This window comes from Cebus imitator, unplaced genomic scaffold, assembly GCF_001604975.1.
Source record: "Cebus imitator isolate Cc_AM_T3 unplaced genomic scaffold, Cebus_imitator-1.0 Scaffold56, whole genome shotgun sequence".
NCBI lineage: Eukaryota > Metazoa > Chordata > Mammalia > Primates > Cebidae > Cebus > Cebus imitator.
In genome coordinates, this window is record NW_016107371.1 from 2,141,828 (window position 1) to 2,149,897 (window position 8,070).

At 45.2% G+C, this 8,070-nt stretch overlaps 1 pseudogene; it reads right to left on the reverse strand.

Moving 5' to 3' along the window:
- The window catches only part of LOC108304623, an 11,229-nt pseudogene extending 7,143 nt beyond the window's left edge, over positions 1-4,086 (reverse strand).
- Between the last annotated feature and the right edge of the window lie 3,984 nt (positions 4,087-8,070).

An 8,070-nucleotide genomic window follows, 5' to 3' on the forward strand; every position in this document is an offset into this window, starting at 1 on the left:
ACCAGGATGGTCTTGATCTCTTGACCTCGTGATCCACCCGCCTCGGCCTCCCACAGTGCTGGGATTACAGGCTTGAGCCACCGCGCCCGGCCTTTGCTTTTCTTTTATCAAGTAGGGCTCTTTAATAAACAGAATTGAGCCATCTAGCCATCTGTTCATTCAACAAACAGTAAGTACCTGCCCAGAGCCAGCCACTCTCCTAGGTGCTGGGACACAGGAGCAATGGATAGACATCACAGAATTGACATTCCAGACAGGGGAGGCAGGTAATTAACAAATCAACACACAAGAAAAGATCACGTGCAAACAAGTGCTATGAAGAAAAGACGAGTGTGGTAGAGGCTTCCTTGGGAAGGTTTCACCGAGAAGATATTTGAGCCGATGCTTGGCGGCAAGAAGGAAGGATCTTCCAGAATGAGGGAATAGTGATTCCCTGGGGTCAGAATGAGCATTGCACGCTCAAGGGACAGACAGGAACCCCATGTGACAGAAACATGAGCACAGAAGATTGGCATGAGATGAGGTCAGAAAGTTAGGTGGTGCCAGATCATACCAGACATCAAGTCCAGTTTTGGGACTTTAAGTGAGAGGGGAAGCTATTGGATGGTTTTAGGCAACATACTGGATAATTATCACCCTGGGTCTTATTTTGGGGAATCACAAAACTTATGGGATGTCAGGCACCTGTTCCACTATTGAAGCCACAACTTAGAAGGGAATAGAAAAGACAGTTTCTCTCCCCCTCCCCCTGGCACTTAGAACAACGTCAATCAGATGCTCCTACCTGGGACTTTGAATCATGAGGTTGTCTTCGGTCAGTTAGAAATTAGTAGGGTGGCTGTGGTGGAATCAGGAGCGCCCAGGAATCAATGTGCTGAGGCAGCAGAGTTCAGCGTATGGCAACAAATGTCCGCTGACACCTGGCTGCCCATATGTTTCCTGGGGTATGGTATCAGTGGCATAGCAAATCATGCTGGGAGCTTTGCTGTGGCAGCCTTCCTTGGTGCCTTGTTCTCCAGTCTTCCTCTTGATTCTCTGAGCTCCCCAGTCACTTTCAATAAATCCCTCTTCTGTTTAAACATTAGCCAGAAGTTGTTGTTTGAAACCCAGCACCTTGACTAGGATATCGGGGGAGTGAGCCACATTTTCAAAAGATAACTGGTAAATGGAAAATGGATTTCAAAAGGCTGCTAAATGGAAAATGGATTAAAAGGGTTATCAGCCATTGGCTAGTCAGAAACAGAAGACACTGTAGGTACTTCAGTAAATATAAAGAATTGGTTTTGCAGGCATTAGAAAGCTGAAAGAGTAAAAGGAGAAAGGAAGAGGCTAGGTAACCTGGGGATCCATAACTGCAGGAAGCAGCTCTCACTCCCAAGGCTGAGGAATGGGAGGGAACAGACTGAGTTGCCTGTATGGAGGAGCTTGGAGGAGAGGCCCCACGGCGCTAGTGCTTGGATTTCTGAGGGTGGCTCTGCCCTGCTCAGACCTCTGATGAGGGGTTTGCTGTCTGGCTGGTGCTTCCACTGAAGGGGTGTGGTTCTGCACGTGCTCAGATCTTCCTCAGGTGCAGCCCAGCAGGTGAGGGGGTGTGGCATGGCTGCTGCTGGCACCTGGGGGTTGAGGAGAGGCACAGCAAGGTTGGTACTGAGAATACTCAGAAGGTGGACCTAGGGCCACTTACATGCTGCTACTGAAGTAGCAATGAAAAACAGGAAGTGAAAACAAGGTAGAAGTCCCCTCTTTCCTTCTGCTTTCCTATCTCCTTCTAATGCCTCACAATGGAAAACCTAACAGGAAGCCAGCAAGCTGAGAGGTGGAGAGATTTAGTTTGCATCATTCCAACCCCAGGGTTACAGAGAAGAGCTAGAAGGATGTCTTGGAGATCACAGATAAATCACCAGCACAGACAGCGTCATGTCAAGTTAGGAGGCCATGCAGTAGCCCAGGAGAGAGAATATGATGGCCCAGACATCTGGTCAAGTATTCTGGGGGTGTATGTGAGGGTGTTTTTTTTTTTTGTTTTTTTTTTGAGACAAGGTCTGGCTCTGTCGCCCAGACTGGAGTACAGTGACATGATCTTGGCTCACTGCAACCTCTGCTGCTGTGTTCAAGTGATCCTCCTGCCTCAGCCTCCTGAGTAGAAGAGATTACAGCCACACCACCATGCCTGGCTAATTTTTTTTTTTTTTTTTTTTTTTTTTTTTTTTTTTTTTTTTGAGTTTCACTCATGTTACCCAGGCTGGAGTGCAATGGCGCGATCTCGGCTCACCGCAACCTCTGCCTCCTGGGTTCAGGCAATTCTCCTGCCTCAGCCTCCTGAGTAGCTGGGATTACAGGCACGCACCACCATGCCCAGCTAATTTTTTGTATTTTTAGTAGAGACGGGGTTTCACCATGTTGACCAGGATGGTCTCAATCTCTTGACCTCGTGATCCACCCGCCTCGGCCTCCCAAAGTGCTGGGATTACAGGCTTGAGCCACCGCGCCCGGCCAATTTTTATATTTTTTGTAGAGATGGGGTTTCGCCCTGTTGACCAGGGTGATGTTGAACTCCTGAGCTCAAGTGATCCGCCTGCCTTGGCCTCCCAAAGTGCTAGGATTACAGGAGTGAGCCACCACGCCTGGCCTGGGACGAACATTGCAATTGGTAGATGGAGTAAGGCAGACTGCCCCTCACCAATAAGGATGGATGTTATCCAATCAGCTAAAGGTCCGAATAGAATACAAAGTCTGACTCTCCCACTAGTGAGAGAGAACTCCTCTTGCCTGTCTTCAAACTAGGACAGTGGCTTTTTTTCTTGTTTTCAGACTTGAATTGAAATGCTGGCTTGTCCTGAGTCTTCAACCTGCCAGCGTCCCACTTTTCTCTCTCCTGGGTCTCCAGCTTGCTGACTAGATTTAAGGATTCATCAACCTTCATAATCATGTGGGCTAATTCCTTACACCAAATAAATATAGACATAGATATGAACATAGATCCTAATTGTTTTGATTCTGTGGAGAATCCTGACTAATACAAGTGCCTTGTGAGATGGGCAGGGCAGGTTTATCTTCAGAAAGAAGCAAGTTATGGCAGCTTGGAAGCCTCCATAAGAGGACAAAAATGAAAATGTAGGACTTCACTCATTCCTTTGCATCATCTGTTTAAACCACATTTTCCTTGGTTTATGTAACTCTCAATAGTAACAGGGTTTCCCATGGTCTTTTTTCTGCTTCTTTCCACAACACCATCTACCCACTCACCTGGGTAAGACCTTGAAATGCCCTTTCTTTTCTCCCCCCATCTAAGTTGTTGCCAAATTTCCCAAATAGCTCTTTCATTTGTTATTTTCCATATTCCCCCACAGTTTGGGCCTTCCTCTTTTCTTCCCCGGAGTATATGCGTAGTACGTGATCACACATTTGTGGGACTGCTCATTAAACTGGTCTCCCACACCAGGCTTGAGGTTCCAAAACCTCATTATTGTGACTCCAGCTCTTGTCACACACAGAGGTCTCAAAAAGTCTGTTGAATTAACCAGTCTGCCTGTCTCTAGCCTCTTACTCTCTCTAATCATACTGCCCAATAGTGACTTTTGAAATGCAAATCTGTGCACTTCTCTGCCTGAGCGCTCCCTTCAGTCCAGCAGAGGTGGTGAACTGGAGGCCTTGACTGCGTCTAAAGATGTTTTGTTTAGTCCCCACAGTGTTTTGTTTGTTTGTTTGTTTTTAATTTGGAATAATTGCCAGCTTAAAAAATCTGGGTCTGTCATATAAATATTGGGAATTCCAGCTTTTCTTGACAACTTTGAAGATTTGCTAACCCTGGGCCTGCCCACCTCCATGGCAACAACTGGCAGAAGCCTGGGGGCAGTTCCGTCCTTTCGTTGGGAACAGATTCAGTTTGACAGATTTGCCTTGATCCCAGTGGGGCCTTCTTCATTCCCTTACTTATCTTTTATTTATTTATATATATTTTTTCTTTATTTATTTATTAAAAAAAATTTTTTTTAATTAATTCCCTTACTTATCCTTCAGGTCTTGGACTCCAGCGTCAAGGAAATCAAGTTTACATGTCTGATCACGGCTGCCAGGGCCTTCCATGATCTCATCCTGCCTGCAGTGCCTCCTGATCTATGTAGATTTTCTTTCTTTTGAGACGGAGTCTCGCTGTGTCACCAGGCTGGAGTGCAGTGGCTCAATCTCGGCTCCCTGCAACCTCTGACTCCCTGATTCAAACGATTCTCCTGCCTCAGCCTCCTGAGTAGCTGGGATTACAGGCATGTGCCACCACACCCAGCTAATTTTTGTATTTTTTTTTAGTAGAGACAGGATTTTACCATGTTGGCCAGGATGGTCTTGATCTCCTGACCTCGTCATCCGCCCCCAAAGTGCTGGGATTACAGGTGTAAGCCACCACACCTGGCTCCATGTAGATTATTTACAGAAGACAGTGTTTCTTCTCACCTCTGTGCTTTGGTCCTGGAAAGTCTAGGATGCCCATCTGATGAATGGCCATACCTCATCACCCCCTGGGGACTCCTCTTAAGCCTTTAGGACTTAGCTTGGTTCATCGCCTCTGGGAAGATTTCCTCCTTGGCAATGGTCATGCCTCTTCTTTTTTTTTTTTTTGAGAAAGGCTCTCACCATGTTGCTGAGGCTGGAGTGCAGTGGCACAAGCACAGCTCATTGCAGCCTCCAATTCCTGGGCTCAAGCAATCCTCCCGCCTCAGCCTCCTGAGTAGCTGGGACCATAGGTGTGCACTATTACACCCAAATAATTAAAATATATATATTTTTTAGAGACATGGTCTTGATCTGTTGCCTAGTCTGATCTTAAAGTCCTAGCCTCAAGCAATCCTCCTCCCTCAGCCTTCTAAATTGCTAGGATTATAGGCATGAGCCACTCCTTTTCCTAATGTACTATTCACTTTGTTTCGGAATTACTTGTAACCATATGATCCCCTTCACCAGAGTAAAGTACCAATAAAACCACATTCCTTTTGAGTGTTAAATAAATTGGTAACAGCCTCCCTTCGCCACTTTGAAGAAACTCTAGCAGCTCACATTTGAGAAATAGAACTGGAAATTCTCACCAGTTTCCAGGAGGCTCTTATTTTCCACTGTGGTGATTCTGTTACTACTCTACAGTGCTCATGTTAAAAGTTGGTTTTGGAATCCAGTATGTGCTTGTCTGCTGCTGAGATGAGAGTCTTGCAAGTTAATATTCCTCACTGGCCAAGAGGTCCTCAGAAGGAAGATAATCCCATGGCCTCAGTGTTGTCCTGTTAGAAATCTTTCCCTCTTGATCTCTTTAACTTGCAATCTTATGATCATTCTTTTTTCCAAAGCCCACTTTTCACACCAGGGTGACTGGGACATGAGGGGGCTTTCCAGAGACTTCCCCTTTGCTCCTAGTGAGTTCCTCTCTGGAGCCTTTCTCTCTTTTCTCACCAGGGGACCTCAGATGAGACTGTCCCGTTTATCAGAGGAGTTATATAAACCTCAAAGAGAGAGGGGTCCAGGTCTCCATTCCTCTTCTCCCAGGAAGCTTCTGGTCCTCTATGCAAGATTATCCACATTCTCCTCAACAGACCAGCTTTGAACACTGGGACAATTGAGAGGACCAGGTTTTCTCACACTACAAATACTCTGTTCTCTCTTTCTCCAGGGCAATGGGTGCCTTCTTCCCTACATTTATACAATGTAAAGAGGCCATCCTGGTGATTCTTCTCCAAAGACTTCTTCCAAGGTAACTAGTGTTTTCTATTTGGAAAGTAGGTTCTGGCAAGCTGTGAATAGGACGGCTTTTCCAAATAAGGATTTTCTAAGCTGCACTATGTCTTAGGTGGGGTTCGCTGTAAAATGGACTCAGAGATGGGGACTTATATGCAGATGGGGTTTTTTTTTAGAGCATGTTCTCAGGAACAACATCTGTAAGGGAGTGAGAGAAACGGAACTGGGTAAAGGAAGAGTTGACCTGTAGTGAAATTGCAGCAGAGGCCTCAGCTGACTGGGTAGCCCTTCAGTGTTTATTCCAGCTGAGGCAAAGGAGACTGGCCTTGGTATTCCCTCAATGACCAGTCATTGGATGCAGACTGCCCCAATCCCAGGAAGGGGTAATAACCTTGGGGAAGGCAGCTCCCTTCAGCCAAGGTCAATTCCTGTGGATGGACTCATTTGTGAGTCTTTAATGGGCAAGTCTGCATAGGGAGGAAGTGTCTCATCCCAAAGTGGTGATCTGGGCAGTGCACTACAGTGTCCACTCTAGACCTATCTAGACATAATCTGTTCATAGCTCTGTCTCCCTCACTGTACTTTAAGTACCTTGCTCTGGACTGAATGTTTGTATCCTCTCAAAATTCATATGATGAAGTCCTATTCTCCAATGTGATGGTATTTGGAGGTGAGGCCTTTGGGAGGTAATTACAGTAGGTCATGAGGGTTATATTAGGTCATTTTTACTCTGCTATAAAGAAAAACCTGAGACTGGATTATTTATTTATTTTTAATAAATGAATAAAATAAAATTTTATTTTTCCTCTATTGCCCAGGCTGGAGTACAGTCATACAATCTCAGCTCACTCTAACCTCCGCCCCCAGGCTCAAGCAATTCTCATGCCTCAGCCTCCCGAGTAGCTGGGATTACAGGTGTACACCACCATGCCTGGATAATTTTTTGTACTTTTAGTAGAGATGGGGTTTCACCATGTTAACCAAGCTGGTCTTGAACTCCTGGCCTCAAGTTGATTTGCCTGTCTCCACCTCTCACAGTGCTGGGATTACAGGTGTGAGCCACTGCCCCCCGACCCCCGCGCGGATGCGACTGGATAATTTATAAAGGAAAGAGGTTTAATTGACTCACAGTTCTGCATGGCTGGGGAGGCATCAGGAAACTTACAATTATGGCAGAAGGGGAAGCAGGCACCTTCTTTACAAGGCAGAAGGAGAGAGAGCCTGTGCATGAAGTGGGAGGAGCCCCTTATATAACCATCAGATCTCATGAGAACTCATTCATTGTCACTAGAACAGCATGGGGGAAACACCACCATTATTTAATCACCTCCCTCCCTCGACACATAAAAATTACAGATCTTTCCCTTGATATGTGGGGATTACAATTCAAGCTGAGATTGGGGTGGGGACACAGGGCCAAACCATATCAAGCATGGTATCCCCATGATAGGATCAGACACTGAATTTGCTAGCACCTGGATCTTAGACTTCCCAGACTCCAGGCCTGTGAGAAATAAATGTCTATTGTTTAAAACACCAAGTCCATAGTATTTCATTACAGCAGCCTGAGCAAACTAAGACACATCTTGAGGACAGAATCCAGGAATGTCCAACAGAGTGCCTGGAATAGAGTATCCACTCAGTTAGTAGACAAGAGATGAATGAATAGATGCATGTATGAAAGAGGTAAATATAAGCCCACAACACTGTCGTTATTATCATTTGCATTTATGGAGAGCTTTACATATGAAAATTACTCTGCTAAAAATGTTATAAATATATAAGTGGTGTAAGCAATAATTCTTAATAAAACCTGCTATCAAAATGAATTAATATTTAGTAGGCACAAACTAGGAGCATGAACCCTGTATTAGTAAACTTTCCAAGAACACTTCTCCCTTCATAATAGAACTATTTAGAGGTTTCAGAGCTGGCATCCTAATTCATCTCTTAAATTGCTTTTTATACCCCCTATGTTGTTAAATAAATCTCCTTTCCTCATGCCCAAATCCTGTTTTCATGATATAGAGTTTCCAAAGTCTACTGAGCTTTTATTCCTGCTACCAAACTGTTTGATCTTGCCTGTTTTTGTATCTGTTCTGATGTTTGTAATTTTCTTGCTGGTAGTCCAATTTCTCATGGACACTTATAGTTTTGACTATTCAGAACAGCAGCTTCCTCTGGGAAAGGCTCCATTAAAACTGCATGTGACCCTAGTGTGTGGGAAGGGTGACATCATAGAGCCCTGTCCCCAGAACCACAGTGATTGGCCCATGGTTGGGCACATGACCCAAGATGGACCAAGCATGGTTCTTCCCTCGGAAAGGTTTTACTTGGGAAAAAGAGGAAACG